The sequence below is a fragment of the Panthera tigris genome, chromosome C1 (genome assembly GCF_018350195.1).
Source record: "Panthera tigris isolate Pti1 chromosome C1, P.tigris_Pti1_mat1.1, whole genome shotgun sequence".
NCBI lineage: Eukaryota > Metazoa > Chordata > Mammalia > Carnivora > Felidae > Panthera > Panthera tigris.
Window position 1 is genome coordinate 210,712,011 of NC_056667.1, and position 20,944 is coordinate 210,732,954.

At 42.4% G+C, this 20,944-nt stretch overlaps 1 protein-coding gene across 1 annotated transcript in view; it reads left to right on the plus strand.

Annotated features, from left to right (window-relative positions):
* Nucleotides 1-20,944, plus strand: part of LOC102971498 (probable G-protein coupled receptor 148) — a 60,842-nt gene that overhangs the window by 31,676 nt on the left and 8,222 nt on the right. The window contains exons 3-5 of the mRNA XM_042995586.1: nucleotides 7,214-7,356; nucleotides 16,825-16,973; nucleotides 17,060-17,169. The gene's annotated coding sequence lies outside the window, so the exon portion shown is untranslated. The remainder of the gene's footprint in view (nucleotides 1-7,213; nucleotides 7,357-16,824; nucleotides 16,974-17,059; nucleotides 17,170-20,944) is intronic.

Sequence of the window (20,944 nt, forward strand, 5' to 3'; positions counted from 1 at the left end):
TCTCTTGATAATAAACAAATGTGAAAAAAAAAAAAAAACAAAAAAAATGTTGACACATTTCTATCATGGTTGGTAAATAGGAAAATAATCACTTCCTCGTCCATTCTGATTGGTGGGTACACTTGCTTTACAGATATGAAATGTTTTGATACCTAAGAACGCTGCACAGCTTAGCTATTATTCTTTATTATGTATGCATGTAGACATTTAAAGGTATCGAGTTAAACCATTTGCTACAAATCCAAAATTTCTGAGTGTCTGTTATGTGTAAATGATCTGATAAAGTCTGCATGCTGGGCTAGATAGCATGTAGGAGACACCCACGACCGCCATGCTGACCCGCTTCACCCACAAAAGCCCAGATGCTTGCCTGCTTCAGTCTCCCATTTCCACAAGTGAAGAGAAACAGCAGAGGAAAGACAAAAAGGAACGCTGTAATAACTAAGCCCAGACAGATCTCCTCTGTGCCCTCTCTTTTCTGGAGGACCAAGCGGAGCCCTCGTCCTGCAGAGCCACAGAGCAGCTGAAGGAGCAGGTGCCATGTGGTTCTCCCATCTGGAGATCCGGAGGTCCCAGAGTGCCCGAGTGAGTGGAAGAATAAAGCCACCCAAGGAGTTAACCCATGGGAGAGGGCACTGGAACCGAATTCTCAGGGTCTGAGTGAGGACTGAAGCTTTTTCGGGGGTGGTGGCAGTGTGACAGAGCCTTGGTGATGGGTGGCAGAGTTTACAGGGTGGTGGCGCTTGAACTGGCAGCAGGAAAACGGGCCAACATGACTCAAGGAGAGCTTCCTAGTATTTGGGGCATTTGGGAACAAAACTCTCTCTCAAGTCTTGGATGATTTTAGAATGACCTAAAATGAAGGTAGTACATGGAATGCATTTTAAAAAGGCCAAGGAAAAAATGCTAAAGTTCTCTTAATTGTTTTCCTTGTTATTAACCCCTTGAGGGCTTGTCTGACTCCTCCATGCCTTTTTGAGAGCAGGATCTCCTCGTTGAACAGAGGCCTCTGCTGTGGACGGGCAGGCATTGGCTTTTAACCTGCTCACCACTAAGATGATAAAATGGCCTTTCCTCCACTCTTGCTATGAACATGTATTCATGTCATTCATTTGAACACGTGGATGGTTGAAGCAAGCAACACTCCCCCTCGTTCCTGATCTCCATCTGCTGGTGGGGGTGGGGGGCGGTAGGAAGATGGGCTCCAACAGAAGCTGGCCATGTAGGGACCCTCTCTGATTTTGGGTCCTCTACACTCTGAAGGTCAACAGGACCACTTTTCCTCCACCCCTTCCCCTCCTCTGCACACTGACCTCTTCCTGACCATCCTGGGGCCCGCCCATGTCCCTTCTCACGAGCCTCAATTGAAAACTCATTCCAGACTCAGTTTCAAATTGTTAAGGGACCACCACTGGGGGGTGTTGGCATTTTGAAAGTTTTAACTTATCAGAGACTCTGAGGCTTGGACAAGATGGTGGAGATTATCTAAGCTAGGGGTCAGCCAATTGGACCCAAACTACCTTGATGCCCATTTTTGGAAAATTAAGTTTTATTGGAATACAATGCCCGTGTATTTCTACATTATTTTGTGCTACAAAATGGCAACACTTGCATTGTTGAGCAGTTGTGACAGAGACCACATGGCCCACAAAGCCAAACGTATTTACCATTTACTCCTTTACAAACCAAGCAACATCTGATCCAACCTAACCCTGCCTACCTTCCTTTCGTTTGACCAGTACTTGAGCACCTTAACAGCTCACTTCCTAATACTCACCAGCTCTTCTGGTTCCTTCTTATGTTCAGCTGCATTAACTTTCTTGGTTGTCTTCTTTCTACTACTTTACCGGAAAACTAAAAACTCCGATAACCCCAAAGAGCTAATTTCTGTTGGTAGAATTACAAACACCTTTACAAATAGGTGGAAATGAGGAAAAAAAAAAAAAAGAGGGCTTTGGAAGCAACTGTCTTTCAGGGGCACCAGGGGCTCAGTGGGTTAAGCATCTGACTCTTTTTCAAAATATTTATTTATTTTTGACAGAGAGGGAGAGACAGCATAAGCAGAGGAGGAGCAAAGAGAAGGGGACAGAGGATCCGAAGCAGGGCTCCACGCTAATGACAGTGAGCCCAGTGTGGGATTCGGACTCTGGAACTGTGAGATCATGACCTGAGCCAAAGTCAGATGCTCAACCGACTGAGCCACCCAGGCACCCCAAGCATCTGAATCTTGATTTCAGCTCAGGTCATGATCTCATGGTTGGTGAGTTCAAGGCCCAAGTGGGATTCTCTTGGGATTCTCTCTCCCTTTCTCCCTGCCCCTTTCCTGCCCTCTCTCTCTGTCTCTAAAGATAAATATAAATAAACTTAAAAAAAAAAAAAGCTTTCTTTCAAACCTCGTGACATAGGTATTCACCTCTTTTCTGCCCACTTGCAGGGTCTACTCTTGACAATCTGGGGATTCGGTCTTGTAGGCTGAGTCAAATCAGCTTTTGGAGGCGGAAATAAAAACACAGGATGCCCAGTTACATTTGAATTCCAGATAAACAATGAATACTTTTTTATGGAAGTATGGCCCCAATATTTCATGGGATATGCTTACCCCAAACAATTATTTTGTTTTTTAACTGAAATTCAAATTTAACAGAGCATCCTGTATTACTATTTACTGCATCTAGCAATCGCATCCCCGAGTCCCGTATTTCCTCCCCTCCCGATTCTGAATTGGGTGCCTGTCATCTGTTCTCAGAGTGAGTCATGCATCCGTCTCCACTCATTCCCCTACTGAACGGTAAACTCTTCCAGGGCAGAGATCATGGCTGGTTCACCACTGAATCCCCAGTGCATCAGACGTGATCAGGCAAGTGGTAGACTTCAGTGTTTGCTGAATGATTCGCGCCTAATTCCTGTTCTCTACGGTTCCCATCCCCTGTTCCAGGGAGGAAGCCACCCCGAGATCCAAAGGAAAACCCGGATATCTCTAACCTGAAGCCTCAGATCCCAGTGTTGGAGAGGGAAACCCTGAATTGGGTCTCAGGAGTACTCCTGGGGTCAAGCTGGTGTCCACAACGGATCTTGAGAGCCAGTAAGAGCCAGGGCGAGTAGCAGTGGTGAGATAAGAGCCAGGACCAGGAAGAATCAGGGAGGGGTAGGAACAGATAGAAGGAACAGGATTGTTGATGTGTAGGAAATCTGCAGCGGGTGTATCTCCAGCAGGGGTGATCTCATTCCCTTCACGCTCTTCTGTGGTTGGGTGGGGCTATTTTAGGGGACTGGCACTTGGTAGGCAGGCCAAATTTTGCCTGAGGCTGGGAAAGGCAGGAACATCCCTCTGAGGCTCTGTGTCCCTCCAGGCTTTGCAGAGCCACCGGAAGACGGAGCTGTGTGCGGCTGGCAAGGAAGATCTGATGTCCCAGCTAGAGAGGACCGGGGAGGGAGACTTGTTTTGAATGCAGCAAATCTCTTTGGTATCCGTCTTTGCAATGAGTAAATAAGTGGAAATAGATACTCATTTCTTTCTTCAGGGTTATTTTAAGAAGAGCCAAGGAAAGCAAACAATACTAGTTGATAAGATAAAGTCTAATTATTGGCAGTCTTTTGAAAGTTGATTTCATTGGTAGAATGTATCTGACATCTGTATTTCACAGAATGTGGCTGTGGCTGAGCATTGTTTGTACTGGCTTCAAAGATTTTTTTTTTCTTTTTTTGGTCTTAGATTCTTTGTTTAAGGTATAAAAATGGATGAGGGCCCCTAGTTATATTTATACTAAAGATAAAGTTATCAGGAAATCATATGCTTATCAGTGCTTTTCACAGCCTGTCAGCTGTTGGTCTTAAAGCAATCAGTAAAACCAGATGAATTTAAACATAACAGTACTGAAGACCGTTTAAAAGAGAAAGTAAACAAACAAACATAAATTGCTTTTGCATGGGGTGCCTGGGTGGCTCAGTGGGTTAAGCACACGACTCTTGATTTCCGCTCAGGTCATGATCTCACAGTTCGTGAGTTCAAACCCCGCATTGGGCTCTGTGTTAACAGCATGGAGCCTGCTTGGGATTCTCTCTCTCCCTCTCTCTCCCTCTCTTACCCTCTCCCTCTTCCACGTGTGTGCCCTCTCTCTCTCCCCCTCTCAAAATAAACATATAAACTTAAAAAAATGCTTTTGCTTTGTTTGTAAAATATCTTTTTCAGAGATTTCTCCAGACTCCTTACTGCAGTCACCCAGGTCAGACAGAGGGGAAGCAGGACCCCTGAGTTAAGAACAAGGTTCTGTTGAGAAGTTCAGACTCGGTAATGAGCATTCAAAGAACAACCCCAAACAGAGCTTTTCTGGCATTTCTGCACATCGCTACGCTCTGGCAAAGAGGCTAAGTGATGCTCTGACCCCCATGTATCTTTTCAGTTCTGTTAAAAAATTGTGTTGATGCCTATAAGAAGAGCCCTAGGCTGGGTCCCAGGGGTGATGATATATAATGAAAGGCTTTGGGCTCTCAAGGGGTTGACAACCCGATTAGTGGAGATTAGTGGGGTACTAGACAGTCTCCAGGAGGTTCTTTGATTACTTGCCCTCCTCCTATACCTCCCATTGCCCTCCAACCCCACCATTAAATCTATTAGCAATGACCTTGAATCTGTCTACTGCCCTTTCTTCCCTACCACCACTCTGGTCCAGGACATAGACGTCTTGCCTGGACGTGGGCACAGGCTGTCAATGGTCCTCTGGGCCCATGGGGCGAGTTGAATAAGATATCCCAAAGACATCAGGTCCTATTCTTGGAAATCTGTAAGCATTACCTTATTTGGAAAAGGGTCTTTGCGGATACGATTAGGTGAAGAGACCTGAGAGGAGACGTTATCCTCGATCATCAGGGTGGGCCCTAAATGCAGTGCCAGGTGTCCTTATAATAAGACAGCGGCAGAGGGAGCTTTGGCACACGGAGACGAGAAGGCGATATGAAGACAGAGGCAGAGAGGTCACCAGTGACGCAGCCATGAGCCGAGGAATGCCAGTCGCCATCAGAAGCTGGGAGACACAGCTGAGTCTTGGCCCAACGCTACTGACGGCCTACTTCTGGCCTCCAGAACCATGAGAAAATCAGTTCCTATTTGTGATGAACAAAGACATGAATGAATAAATAAAAGTAAATAATTAAAAAAAATTTGTTTTACATTTATTTGTTTTTGGGAGACAGAGAGACACAGAGCATGAGCACGAGGGGCAGAGAGAGAGAGAGAGGGAGACCCAGAATCTGATGCAGGCTCCAGACTCTGAGTTTCAGCTAAAACTCACTAGCTGCGAGATCATGACCTGAGCTGAAGTCGCGCACTTAACCAACTGAGCCACCCAGGTGTCCCCTCCTTTTTAAAATATTTATTTTTGAGAGAGAGAGAGAGAGAGAGACAGAGACAGAGACAGAGCATAAGCAGGGGAGGGGCGGGGATAGAGGGAGCTGTGGCATTTCTTTATATCGGCCTGAAAGGAGTAAGACATCCTCCCTCACCATTCATTCTAAAGTAGCTTCCAAGTCCCTTGCTATGACTCCACCTCTTTTTAATTATCTCCGTGGTAGTTATTTGGTACATTTCGTATGTGTTTGTTGCCGTGTTCATTATTTATATTTCCCACTTGTCATATAAATTCTGTGAACACTTTTCTGTGTTGATTATCCTTGGATCCCCAGTGCCTAAAATACTGCGGGAAACGTATTGGCACCCAGTGAATATTTATCGAATGACAATGAAAGGGAGAAGTGAGTTTTCCAGCAGTGGTTTTAAAGAGTGTTGTGGGAGCCCAGAGGAGAGGACATTCTCCAGCCTCATAACCTGGATACTTTATCAGGTAATTGCTTCCTGAGCTGTCATATGGACTAGATTGATGAACAGCCCTTATATGCTCTGTGACATGGTCTAACAGAGCAATCTTTCGACAGAGCTAAAAGCGCACTAGTCTTAATGCCAACAATCATTTTTTTCCCTTTTTAAAACATTCTTGAAATGGTCTAAAACCCACTTCAGCTCCCCTGCTGTCAGGCGCGGCTGTATCCTTCACAACCTCACTGTGTGTGCTCATGGCTCCCGATTTCCCTTGTGCATGGCCCCTTCTCCATGTCAAAGACAGGACACGGCTCGCTGCCTCTGAGTGGTCAGGTGGGCAGAAATTTCTTCTGCCTTTCAGCCCACAAACACACGTCTATTACAGGCATGTCAGCTGAAGTCCTACATCCTGGTGTGCTTCTGGAAATTCTGGAGAGGAGCCCTTCAATAACCTGCCTCTGGATCCACGTCTTACCCATCTTATCCACATTTTGTCCCTGGGGTATTTCCTCTTGCTGTCATACACCAAAAAAAGTGTAGATGCCTATTGGTTTTGGCTAGATTCTATAGGGAGCTCTGACAGGAGACCCTCGCTGCTTAAAGTGATCTGTGGGTGGAAGCTGTTCATCACCCGGGAGCTTGTTGGAACTGGAGCCTCAAAGACCTCCTGCATCAGAACCTACATTTATTTTGTTTGTTTGTTTTTGTGTTTTGTTTTGAGACAGAGAGGGTGCACACGAGTGGTAGAGGGAGAGAGAGAGAGAGAGAATCTTTTTTTTAAAAAAAATTTAATATTTATTTTTGAGGGACAGAGAGCGAGACAGAGTGTGAGCGGGAGAGGGGCAGAGAGAGAGGGAGACACAGAATCCGAAGCAGGCTCCAGGCTCCGAGCTGTCAGCACAGAGCCTGATGCGGGGCTCGAACTCGTGAACCATGAGATCATGATCTGAGTTGAAGTCAGATGCTTAACCGACTGAGCCACCCAGGCGCCTCTCAGAACCTACATTTGAACTCAATTCCCAGCCACTTCATACCAGCGTAAAAGTATGAGAAGCAGTGGTATAAAATATACCTTGGACTTGTCTTCATCGGGTACAAAGGAGCTTAGATAGACTATCCGCCAAAGTCACTAGTTAGGGACTGCTGCCATGAGGGTGAATTCTTCCCAGGATTACTGGTTTACCAAATGCAGCAAGGGGGTGGATCTGCGCGGCCTGAGGGTGGTCCTCCAACAGAGAGAAGCGGATGCTGACTTCTGGGAGGGAAAGCACACAACTAGGGGAAATGGAAAAGAGATCCGAGGGGACGTGGGCAGAGCATGGGTTCTACCCGCCACACCTCTCATGTGAGCAGATTGGATCCAATTTTATCACTCTCAATTTTATCCACTGTTGCCCACAGTAACCTCCTTCTGGAGGAAGTGAAAACGCTCGAAACGAAACATCCTCCTAACCAGCAGCCGGCTGCCAGCTGAAAACAAGTGTGACCAGGTTGGAGAAACAGGGGCAGACAGTCTTGGCCAAGCTGATTTCTTTCTCAGAAAAGTAAGTAGTCGATTGCTAAAAGTTTTTACGAAGCTGGCGACGTGTGGGTATTCACAGGTGTTTAACTGTGTTTTGGAAAATGGAGGATACATGCTTTTGAGGAAGTAAATGCACTTGGCTTTTCTTCCTCTTTACAAGAATCTCTGACATTTAAATAAATTTAAATTTAAATTTAAATTTAAATTTAAACTTGTCTATTCAAGTTTCAATATAGTTTTTTGTTTTTGTTTTTGTTTTGGAGAGAGGAGGTGGATGAAGGTAATGTAGTTTACTTTTTTTAATTGGATTTATTGGGGTATAATTTACATACAGCAAAAAAAAAATCACCCTTTGAATCCTACAGTTCTTTGAGGTTTTTTTTTTTATTTATTCTCTTTTTTTTTTTTAACGTTTATTTATTTTTGAGACAGAGAGAAACAGAGCATGAACGGGGGAGGGTCAGAGAGAGGGAGACACAGAATCTGAAACAGGCTCCAGGCTCTGAGCTGTCAGCACAGAGCCCGACGCGGGGCTCGAACTCACGGACCATGAGATCATGACCTGAGCCGAAGTTGGCCGCTCAACCAACTGAGCCACCCAGGCGCCCCACAGTTCTTTGAATTTTAACAAATGTTTGCCGTTGTATCATTCAAGACTTAGAACAATTCCATCAAAACAAAAAACTTCCCTTCTGCCTCTCTGTAGTCATCCCTTTCTCCATCCCTAACTCTTGGCAACCATCGATCTGATTTCTGTCTCTACAGTTTCGGCTTTTCCAGAATATGGTGTAAATGGAATTATGCATTTGGTATCTTTTTGGGTTTTGTTTCTTCTGGGGTTTACCCATATTGTGTGTGTCAGTGTGTGTGAGTATAGCTTAACCATTCCTTTCTATTGCTGAATAGTATTCTAGGTATCAACATACCAAGATTTGTTTGTTCACCAGTTAATGGGCATTTGGATTGTTTCTATTTTTTGGCTATTATGCATAATTATGCTATGAACATTTGTGCACAGGTTTTTGTATGAACGTATGTAGTCATTTCTCTTGGGTAAATACGTAGGAGTAGAAAGGCTGGGTCACATGGTAACCGTAGAAACTTTTGAAGAAACTGCCAAACTGTTTTCCAAAGTTGTGCAACCACTAACACTGTCCAATTACAGATCATTTTCTTCTCCCTGCAAAGAAACTCCATAACCATTAGCAGTTACATCCCATTCTCTCCTCCCCCTAGACCCTGGTAGCCACTCATCTAATTTATGTCTCTATAGATTTGCCTGTTCTGGACATTTCATGTAAATGGAATCATATAATATGCGGGGTTTTTTGTTTGTTTGTTTCTTTTACTTAACATAATGTATTCGAGATTCATGCCTGTTGGAGCACGTATCACTCCTTTTTCATGGTTGAATAATATTCCACTCTATGGGTAAACCCCACTTTGTTTATCTACATATCAGTTGATGGACACTTGGGTTGTTTTCACTTTTTGGCTATTATGCACAACGTTGTTCTGAACATTTGTGTACATGTTTTTGTGTGGATGTACGTTTTCATTTTGAGGGTATCTAGCTGGTATGAAATTGGTGGGACATATGGTAATTCTATGTTTGCCTTTTGAGACATTGCCAATTGTTTTCCAAAGTAGCTGCTTCATTTACATTCCCACCGACAGTGTACGAGGGTTCCAGTTTCTCCACATCATCTCCAGCACTGGTTTTTGTCTTTCCTTTTGATTTTAGCTCTCCTAGTGGGTATGAAGTGGTATTTCATTGTGGCTTTAATCTATCTTTCCCTAATGCCTAGTGATGATAAGCATCTTTTCATGTCTTCTTGGCAGTTTGTATGTCTTCTTTGGAGACATGTCTATTCAAATACTGGGCTCTTTAAAAAACTGTGTTATCTGTCTTTTCATTATTAAGTTATGAATCCAAAAGTGGGAAAAAATTATACACTTTTTATTTGACGGTTTGAGCTTTTTGTGTCCTATATAATCAATATTTGCCTGACCTGAGGTTGTAAAGATTTTTCTCCTATTTTGTTTTTTTTCCCTAAAAGCTGTATAGTTGTTGGTTTTACATTCGGGTCTATGATCCATTCAAGTTGAATTTTGTATATGATTCAAAGTACACATCAAGGTTCATCTTTAAAAATATATAAATATAAATGAAAAAAATATAATTGTTTTAGCACTATTTGTTGAAAATATTCTCCATTGACTGTTGATTTACCATGACATCTTTTTCTAGACACTATCATTGGTACAGGTCTCTCCATAACCAATATCACAGTGTCTTAGTTATTGTAGCTCTTATGGTAAATCTTAAAATTCGGTTGTGTTATTCCTCCAACTTTGTTCTTCTTTATCCAAGTTGTTTTATGTATTCTAGGTCCTTTGTTTTTATGTACAAATTTTAGAATCAGCTTGTTAGTTTCTTTTTTTTTTTTTTCTAAAGCCTCCTAGGGTTTTGCATTGAATGTCTAGATCAGTTTGAAGAGAAATGACAATTTAACAATATTGAGTTTTCTGATTTATGCGTATCTCTTTGAAGAGATAATGTTTGGAAAGTCTCATTGTTTTGCTCAGTTCCTATATGTTTATTGCTCATGATTGACAATTAGTCTAAGTCCAAAGTGACCGTACCCCTCTTCTTGCCAAGGTTGGTTCAGGAATGGGCTTGTGACTCAGTTCTGGCCAATAGGCCGGAGGAAGAGTTCTGGGAAAGATATTTCTGTCCTAAGAAGACTCTGGAAGAGAGGCCCTTTTCTTTCTCTGCATGTTGTAATGTCTAGATATGACAGCAGGAATTGTTGCGGTCATCTGTGAGGGGAATCAGAACGAGGGCAAACAGTCAGCCTGCAGAAGATGACAAATCGAAAAGACAGAGAGGCCCTAGACCTTGATGATCGTGCGAAGCCAGGGAAATAATCAACCTTGGAGCCTACACGACCTTCCTTGTTATAGGAGAAAAAGATTTGCATGACAGCTCGAGTCCGTAAGAGTTGGGGTTTTCTGTTATGTGTAGCAGGAATCATCTTATCTAACATGTCCAGTCTTATCAGCTGCAACACATTCCTGAAAAATCACAGGCTATAGATTTTCCACTTAAAAATATTTTTAGTTTATGTTCCCACTGTTTATTTAAAATGTGCACATTGTTTTTTATTTATTTTTATTTTTATGTATTAAAAATTTTTTTAATGTTTACTTATTTTTGGAAGACAGAGACAGAGTGTGAGTAGGGGAAGGGCAGAGAGAGAGAGAGAGAGAGAGAGACCCAATTCAAAGCAGGCTCCAGGCTCCCAGCTGTCAACACAGAGCCCGATGTGGGGCTCGAACTCCCAAGCCATGAGATCATGACCTCAGCCAAAGTCAGATGCTTAACTGACCGAGCCACCCAGGGGCCCCTGCATGTTGCTTTTTTAAAATTTACGAATTCAATATATGAATTTAGTCTCATTGTAAAGATACAAACTATACACACCTGATTAATATAAAAAGCCAAAGTTTTCCTCCAGCCTTCCCTTTCCCCCAAGCTAACCCAATACCTTTTCTGGAAAATAACCATTATTGTCAATGTGTTGTGCACCCTTCTGGATCTTTTTCTATGAGTGAAACGGACATATATCAGTATATGTTAAAAACATAACTTATTTGGATATTTAGAGGCACAGGTGAATGAATATTTAAATTTACAAGGGCTTTTTAAAAAAAACAGAAGAACTTTTGCCTTAGGTGTATTGAAATTATTCTAAATATTTTTCCTTTTATGGGAAAAACATATTGAGATACGCATTATATATTATAGCTCACAATCCACTAGAGAGTCCTGCAATAATTTTCTGGCAACCTTTAAAAAAAGGTAAAAATGTTTATCTGAAAAGAAATATACTGATGCCATTGAATGCTGGTTGATGGTAGTTATAAAGTACACACTCACCGTGGACGACACAGCCAGTGTTGTTAAAATTACACTCTTCCACCTGTTGTGATGCTTGTTCTGTTGCCTCCAGTACACTTTTCTTCCACCCGTAAAGTCTAGGGCTGTGACTTTAAGTGAAGGGGCTAGTAAAAAAAAAAAAAGTGTTTCACCATGTTGGATAATATGACTGCATGAGTAAGAGCTACCTGGACTAAAAAACTAAAGTCAATATTAAAAGAAATGTTCAGGGGCGCCTGGGTGGCTCAGTCGGTTAAGCGTCCTACTTCAGCTCAGGACACGATCTCGCGGTCCGTGAGTTCGAGCCCCGCGTCGGGCTCTGGGCTGATGGCTCGGAGCCTGGAGCCTGCTTCCGATTCTGTGTCTCCCTCTCTCTCTGCCCCTCCCCCGTTCATGCTCTGTCTCTCTCTGTCTCAAAAATAAACATTAAAAAAAAAAAAAAAGAAATGTTCATTATTTCCTCCCAAACTCCTGCAATCCCATTCCCTGAATTAATTAACATTAATAATTTTCTTTATCTTCTTTTATGCTGGTGTGTGTGTGTGCGTGCTGGGATGTGTGTGTGCGTGTAGAATGGAATCATACGTTACTCTTTAAGTTAGGATACAGGTTTGAATCCATGATAAAGCCCCCAAAAAACAGTGGCTCTCACAGGAGAGAAGTTTATTTCTTGCTCATGAAAGAGTCCAGTTATAAGCAGTCTAGGAGGTATGGACTTATCACAGTGTCAGTGACACAGGGTCCTTCTGGCTTGTGCTGTCATCCCCAGGTATCTTGCTCATCTACAAGATTACCACCATTTCTTCACTCCCACCCAAGGAGGGAGTGAAAATCCAGGGGAAGGCATTTCCCTTTAAAGAGCACAACCAGGGAGTTGCACGTAACCGCTCTCATCCCACTGGCTATCATTTAATCACAAACCACATCTCACTGCAGGGGAGGCCGGGGAGAAGTAGTCAGGGGTGGAAGGGTCCAGACAACTCCAGGCTGCCTCCCTACGGCTCAGTCTCGGGCGTCCCGAGCATTGGTTTGTTGCTGCTGTGACTTCTCTGGTTAGAGAATGACACAGAAAGGGCAGGAAAAAAGTAAAATGAAAAGACTGATCGACTTAATTAAAATTTAAAACTTCAGAACGGTGAAAAGTACTGTGTGCAAATTAAAGGGCACGTGGCGGCGTGCCGTGAAAATGATTCGCAACATGTATAATATGCAGGTGCCAGGTGCGTAATTATCTTACATATTAACAACTGTTGCAAATCTGTAAGAAGTCAGTGCCTCAATTAAAAATGGGCAAAGGGTGCCAGTGGCAATTTAGAAAAAGAGAACTACAACAAGCAAATAGATATATGAAAAATAAACATTATAAGCATGCTATATGATTTTTTAAGTGCAAATTAAGCAACAAAGGGTATGCACCATTTAACACATAGATAGGGACTACTTGTGTTGAAACTCTATATGTGTTGAAACTTTATATATGAGTTCCTTTATATGTGTTGAAACTTTATATGTGTTGAAACTTTGTATACGAGTTCCTGGCTGGGAGGAGGAAGAGAGGCTTTTTGAGCATTCTTGTGGTCTGTTGCTTGAGATATAATTGAAATAAATCTTTGGGAGGGCCTTTTGGCAATATGAATCAAAACCCTTGAAAAAGTACATACTTTGACTCAGACATCCTACAGTAGAAATGCGTCCTAAGGAAAACATATGTTCTCTAATATTTAGAAAACTCGACACAGAATTGTTTACAAAATATAGAAAAATCCAGAAACAATGTAAAATGCCCCTCAAAAAGGAATTGGAGAAGTAATTTAATGTCTGTCCATGTAATGGACTACTCTGACGAAATTAACAATTTTGTAAAAGTATATTTATCCTAAAAAAGGAGAGGTGGTTATTATGTATTTTTAGGCAGGAAAGCATAAACAATGTGTACAAGACGGCCCCATTTTAATAAAAGTATCTACATGAGTCATTTAGGATGCAACTCATAAGCAATAGAAAATTCACTTTAAACTCACTTCAACAAGCAAATTTATTTGTTCATATAAGTAGAAACTCCAGAAGTAAGAAAGATTTTAATGTCAGCTGAATTTAGCAGCTCAGAAAGCTCCTTAAAAACCCAATTTCTTTTTATATCTCTTTTTTGCCTTCTGTAGAGCCTGCTTCGGCTGAAAGTTGGTTTGTGTCACGGAGGCAAGCTGGCCTCCAACAGCTTCCGGTTGTCCAACCGCTGAGAAGGGAGTGTTTCTCCCCAGGTCTCTGGCGGGAGCCCTCGGCTTCCTTCTGACTGGACCACCCTGATTGTGTGGCGTTTCCAGAAGAATGCTTTGTATTGATTGGCTTAGGTCTGGATTGGGTACTGGTTCCTAAAACAAACACTGTTGGCAAGGGCATAAGATTATTGTAATTTAGTTTAGCCAAATCAGTCTCTATAATGGAGGTAGACATGGGGTAAATCCCAACAAATCTGCATGGATATTCTACAATGGTGTGAAGTGGAATGGATGTTGAAAAGCTCACCCTCAGCGCAGAAAACAGCCTGGAAGGATGTATACCAACGGCAGTTGTCTTCAAGTGGAATTATGGGGGATTTTCATTTTTCTTATTTATGCCTGTTATTTTACACTTTTTCTTTCTTTTTTTTTTTTTTTTGCTAATTTTACATTTTTGACAACAAACATATTACTTGAAAAAGTTTAAAAAGAAACGAAGGCTATAAATATGAGAAAAAGTTGGTGTATAACACTTGCGATGTAATTAACAGATTGAGAGACTTAAAGCAGACATGTTGGCAAACAGGAAATCTGAATTTTCAGAACGGCACCAACTGTGCCTTGGAGAAGCTTCTGACTGCCTTTCTCTTGCCTCTGTATGAAACTGTGGTCATTTCTATAGCTGTACCATGAGATTTTTGAAGGCTAGCCTGGCCTAAAACCATTGGTTCCAGTGGCTTGAGTCTTTCCCTTGTGGTGGGGTGATGAAACTTTTTAGCTCTCTCTAGAGACATTTTCACTTGTCAGCTTGAAACACCATGAAGTGGGTCCCAACTCCAGAAGGGGAAGCACTGGCCTCAGGTTCCTCCATTTCTTTCTTGGACAGAAGGAGCAGGGTGTTCTTTCAAGAAGTGGCTAGCACAAAAAGTCCCCGCTTCCTCTGAGAGCCCGCAGCTCTCGGGAATCACGGTGTGAAACTGGCTGTGGTCCCAGGGAAGGGGCTCTGGGTCTGAAGGCTCAGGAGCCTGGGAGAATGTGAAGTGAGGCACTTCCCTTGACTCACTTCTGTTAGATGCTGGGTATTGGGGGTTCTTCCCAGGATTCATGGAGAAACTCCTGCTACTCTTCCACATACTTTTTTCCTGGAGAAGAGAACTCAGTTTCCCACTGGCAGAAAAGACTTCCACTCGTAATGCAAGGTGAGGAGTTCTCATGTCTGGGCATCTCGTTTCTCGCTTTTATTTCTGCTTGGCATTGACCCTCAGCTCTGCATTTTCGGAAACTTGATTTTATCTGCACATGCCATTCTGGAATTATCCCATTGTGATGATAAGCAATACACTGGCATTTTGGTTTCATGATGAGAACTAAGCCCATAGGATGCGAATGCTCCAGTTTGAGTGGTCGAGGCACCCTGGTCTCAGTAGGAGAATACCTGTGGGTGAAGAAATGAGGCCTGAAAGTGGATATTAGAGGGTCTTAAGGCGCCATTCTGTGTTTCTCCTAGTGATGTCATCTAACCTCCACCAGAATGTAAATGTCACTCGAGGAAGGACCTTGTCTGTCTTCTTCAAATTTGCATCCACCTCATCTAGAACAGTTGAAGGTACTCAACTGGCTGTTGAGTACTAAGAGGCTGGCTAGCTGTATGGATGAATGTTTCTTTCTTTCTGGAGTCACTGTCCCATGAGAAGTTTTCCTTGACTCTTTTAGGAAGATTAGACTCCCTCGTCTGGTTTCCATGGCACTTGGAATTAAGCACTTAAATTACAGAATCGAAACTATTTGCTTGCTCATCTATCTTCCCTAAAAGATTGCGGGCTCCACAAATGCAGGGATCCTGCCTTATTTTTCCATTTAACTAACTATAGATACTTCAGAGTACTCTAGCACATAGCAGAATAAAATAATAACACTGTGGCAACCTCATGAGTATCTCTCAGCTTATGGGATATGCTTATTAAGTAGATCAGGATATTGCATTACTCGGGACCCCTTTGCTTTTTCAATGGTGATGCATTATTAACTTCTTGCTCTTTGCTTTTCATTGCTTCCAAGGGAACAAACATCCTTCTATTTTCAGCTGCTATTTCAATTCCTTTCTGTTGAACCTACAAATACACTGAATGGTTTCCATAGATTACATTTCCAGGATCAAACTAGTCACCTCCTGACGTGGTACAAAGAGGCACCTTAACCTCACAAGCAAACCATCTCTAAGTCTTAAAATAGCATGCATTAATACCGTCTAGAGACAGCGCATCCCTCTTTGGTTATATGGATTCTTACTTCTCTGCTCACACAAACTAAAGTCCCCAAACTGGTCCCCACTCACTTTTGGCTCATCCCTTTTATCACCCATGGTCCTCTGTCTGGAGACTGCACTTCCTCTCATTAGTGCACTTGCCTTCTGACCAGGTCACATTTCCTTTGGGGTCAGGTGGGGATTTGCATGGTACTATGACAATTCTGGAAGAGCAAATGTCCTCACGCGGCTCCAGTCCTGGATCGTCCAGAAATAATATTCAATGTTTTGAGACCACACATTTAGGAAGTCAAAACATAGACTGAATGGCAACCACACATTTAAGATCAGGGTAGGCTGAAAGTCCGAAACGGGGTAGGTGCTCAGGTTAGGTGAAATTGGCGATAACCAGAGACTCATGATATAAGCCCGATTCATGGACTTTGCTACAGCCAAGGGTTCCATATCTGCTGTTAGTTTGCGGGAGGCTGAGCTCATGGACGTGGATGGTTTAAGCGGCCAAGGAGGTGGTGAAAAAGAAGGCAGGAAATTTATAGTTCTTTGGGAAGGTTCTCGGCGTAGGGGAGCAAATCTCAAAGGCCAGAATGACACAGATGTACGTTTGTGGGGTACACACCGCTGGGATATGTACATCAGCCGTTGCTCTCCTATCTAAAGCCCACCCTCATCTCCCAGGAGGCCTTGCATCCTTGTTTTGTCGCCTGGATCCATCGAGTTGTACACTGAGAATCCCTGTGGTGACCGGTCATTATTCTTTGAGGGGGCAGCTTCATTATATGTCTGCATTCTGTTGGCTTTGAAAGTCATTTGGGTCAAAACCAGAAGTTGGCCAGTATGTAGGCCTAGCTATCTATACCTCTCAAACACACCTTTCCTTAAATTCGATCATTTCATGGCTGTTTGCCTTCTGCGTGCATCATTGACAAGTCAGCCTTTATCATTGGTCCCCATTTCCTATCCAAAGTGCCAGCCTTCTTTGCCCAGTTGTGGTTTTCTAGAGGGCTTCTTTATTCTGTCTTCTTCCGTCAGCCTTACTAAACGTTCTGGTATTCTTGCTCTTTCCAGTGAGTTCCTCCTGCTAGCCCCATGTCTCCACCGTCCGGGATTCATCTCATCATTTCCTGCCCTGGTTTTTCATGCAAGAAAAAGAATACCTTCCCCAGATCCTCTTCTTGGGAAAAGGAGAAGAAAAACACACATCTGTCCAACCAAAGGTTTGTGGGTTTTCATAAGTTTTCTCCAATTCAAAATGTGTGAAATTGATCCATGTTTTTGCCATCTCTCTCAAACACTACACCAGTGTGCATACCTGCTCTTACTTCCAAACTCGTGAAGAAAATCTCTTGAGGACAAAGACCATATCTCGTTCTTCTCTGCAAGCTCAGCATTTAGCACAGTGCCTGTTACAAGGTGGGTACACAATACATGTTTATTGAATGAATGAACGAGTGAGTGAACACATAAGTGGAGAAAATGGGACATGGGTGTGAATTTTAAAATTCAAATTATAAATTTTTTTGATCATTCAAAAGTGGTTGAATGATAACATAGCTGGGGTTTTTGACATTAATAGTTTTCTTTGTCACCAATACTTAGAATGTAATTCCTGTTGAAAAATACAAAATATAATTACAGATCATGTTTGCAAAATAACACTGATAACAATGATGTTTCTTTACTTGGGAATAAGTCTATTAAATAAAGGGATCAATATAGTGGTCATATTTTAAGATTATCACAAGGATAAATATTGAAATAGCCATTTGCTCTATAAATATGATTCAAAATTCTATGCCACTCCTAAAAGGCAAATATAAATGCTAGTGAAAATAAGCAAGAGCATTAATAACTTGGTATAAGTGGACTTTAATATGGAAAAATGCAAGTCCATTCATATGGTAATAGATTTCACTGTGACCGTGGGCTTATATCCCTGCCAAAGAAACTCTGTAAATATATACGCTTCTGAAAACCGAGAGAAATCAAAAGTTAATAACTATGTGCTAAGTAAAAGTTTTCAGAGAAGGCCATGGTTAAGGTATTCCACGGGTTTTACTTTCAATTATTTAAATCATAGTTTTCAGGTCTAGAGAGTCGACTTTGTATGACATATATAATCAAGCATAATATATATTTTACTCAAAGATACCTAATACAGGTAAGAGAATTTGACAAGTAATGTATATTATATGTGGATTTCAAAACTAAGGAAGTTCTTTTCATCAGCGAAACAAATCATAGCATGTAAAAAAGGCTAGTAAGAATAGCTATAATACAATTGGACCTTAGTTGGGGGAAATAGGATTAAACCTGACAGAAAGTTTACAGCAATCCCCAATGCTGAGTCAGAGAGAGAAAGCCAAAGAGCTTCACGGAAACTGCTGATTCCAGCTTTGCCGAGATCATACCAAGAAAACATCTGCTTTATGGCTAAAGCCAGGTGTGGTCTGTTGAGGCAGAAACGGTATGTCCTGACGCTTGGGATGGGCCAACTCTTTGTGCAACGAAACAAACCCATTGGCTGTGGTGTGGAGGATTGCCTGCCTACCAGCAGAACACAAAATTCACTATCTTGGCAGCTATTGTTGATTTGTAAGCTTTCATAATGTTGAAGTGATACGCAGGTAACTAATTCTTGAATAGCTTAGTAATTTCAATAATCCAACAGTAAAATAGCTTCAGTGGGTTTCAAAACTAAATCCAACTTGATAGAGACAAACCAACAGACCGACCAAACCAACAAAATCCTCTCAGAGTCTGGGAAATGGTATCAGCAATGAATCACATGCTTAGCAACATACAGATTACTGTTTGCTTTTTGTGGTTTATAGACATCATACTGACCTTTGGCATCTGGAGAGATAGGGAGGAAGGGAGAAAAATACCGTCTGCTTACTGCCTGCCCGGTTACCGTCAGGGGCTCAGGACCACGGAAGCTCCATGGTGTCGGACACCTGGCGTGTTTTAGTTACTGTGCTGTCTCCACCGATTAGATCCGTGTTGGTGGGCCCACATAGACGGGTTTACCCTGCTACCTGAAAGCCCAGTGTTCCTGTGAAACCTTTCGTAAACCAGAACGACATCAAGCGAAGAAGCAATTACCATTAATTGTAATGGGAAACTTGTAAGCGTTCCCAAACCCCCAAATTACCTCTCATAGACTTTTCTGATACCACAGGACACATCTTGCTAATGGATACACAAAATAAATCGAGGTAAAACTCATAGACACAGCTCAAAACTCTGGCAGCCTGAAGACGAGATGCTGAGCACGGTTCCGGGGAAGCAGGTGGTGGGGCCACTCTCGCTGCTCGGGACGCGTGCTGCCTCTATCGTGGCTCCCTGCAAAACACATGCAGGATGCTATGGTGGCTTTTTGCCTTTTTTTTTTTTTTTTTTTTTTTGTAAAAACAAAAATCCTCTTTATTTTTTGCAGTTAGTAAAAACAGAAACTGACGTAGATCTTTCTCAAAAGCAAAGCGGTGAAACACGACCTTTCGAAAGGTGGATGATACCTATAGCTGGAATTCACCAACTGATAGAATAGATGTCTGTCAGCTGGGACTGCCACTTTTGTTCTTGGTTAGTCCCCTGCCAATGCAGAGGGCTCCTTCCAAGCAGAGTTGAATGGCTCTGCTTTTAGCCAGTGGACCATAACTTTGTATAAACTCATTACTTAAGTTTATATTAAGATTCACGGAAAATGTCGTTACATGTGATCTTCTTAGAGTTAGTAATGCACAATCCTTTTCTGAAATCCTAGAATGGCTCCTATGTCTATTTCTATCTGCAGATATATATGGGACAGCGAAATGGGTCCTTAAATTGTGTACTTTTTGTTATCACGGTGACTGTAATGTTAGATCACACACTTACTATTATTTAGGTTATAAAATGAAAAGTGCTTTGTCACCATTCTTATGAGCTACCTTCTTTTCAATACTTCATTATTTAATATTTATTTATATTCCAGGTTTTGGGGAATTTTTTTCACCCTACCCTTGTTTGTGAGCAGCCTGGTGTTTCAAAAATCTCGAGTAAACATGTGTGTGCACGTTGTTTTGCAAGATGTGTTTTTACGCATTAAATAGTTTAGAAAAGGCCAAGTTTCTATTAAAGCCAGGTGGCAGATCTCTGGATTAATGAATCCTGTGAGTACTTCAAAGAATATCTGTGCATCAAAATTGTGGTCAGAACAAAACTGGGGAGGGAAGCTAGAGAATTTCCCTTTATATATGAAAAGGCAAGTTCAAAGTTAAAAAGTTAACTGCCTAGAAAAGCACTCAGAAAAATGTGTGATTTCTCTGCCTTCAGAGGTCACAGGATACACCTTCAGAGGCTTTGTGATTTCATCCAGTTCCCACGTCACCTCCAGAGCTGTTCTCAGATGATTAACAGTCATAGCTAATATTTACTAAGTGCTTGTCCTCGACGTTGAGTGACTGGTGCTCAGTAGACACCGGTCTCCTCCCTTCCTTCCTGCCCGCTTTGAGGAGAATAACAGTGGAGATCACCAAAGCTTCCCAGACTGGAGTGGTGTTTTTCAAATACCAGAGAAGTAAGGCCACAATTAGAGCAAAGGGGAAGACTAAATGTTTAACGTGGGGAGGGCGTGTCTGTCGTGGGAGAGGAGAAGTTCTGATCATCCGGGGAGGGTTCTAAGAGCTATTCTGGAAGTATCCACTTCATCTTATTGGCCTTCTGCCAGCAGCTACAGAGCACATGAAATCATTCCTGAAGTCTGTTCTCAGCTGATGAGTCCTTTCTGCTGGTGGTAAGTCAGATACTGGCCCTAACCTTGGCGTCCACTGCCTGACTGACCGCGAGGCCCAGGAAGGAACGGCCCTCCTCCCTCTTAGAGGGCATAGGTTCTGGGGGTGGGGAGAGTCTGGAGAGACCCGTGGGAAGACCTTCTCAGCTACCTGGAAATAAGGTGGGAGCCGGGAGCTGCTCTGCCCCGTGGAATCAGTCTATTCGGGCTGCCAAGACAAAATACCGCAGACGGGGTGACTTAAACAACAGAAACTTAATTTCTCACAGATTTGGAGGCTGGGAGTCCAAGATCCAGGTGCTGGCAGGGTTGATTTTCTCTGAGGTCTCTCTCCTTGGATTACAGATGACTGTCTTCTCTTGACGCCTCTTTACATGGTCTTTTCTCTGTGCACACGCATCTGGAGGCTCTCTG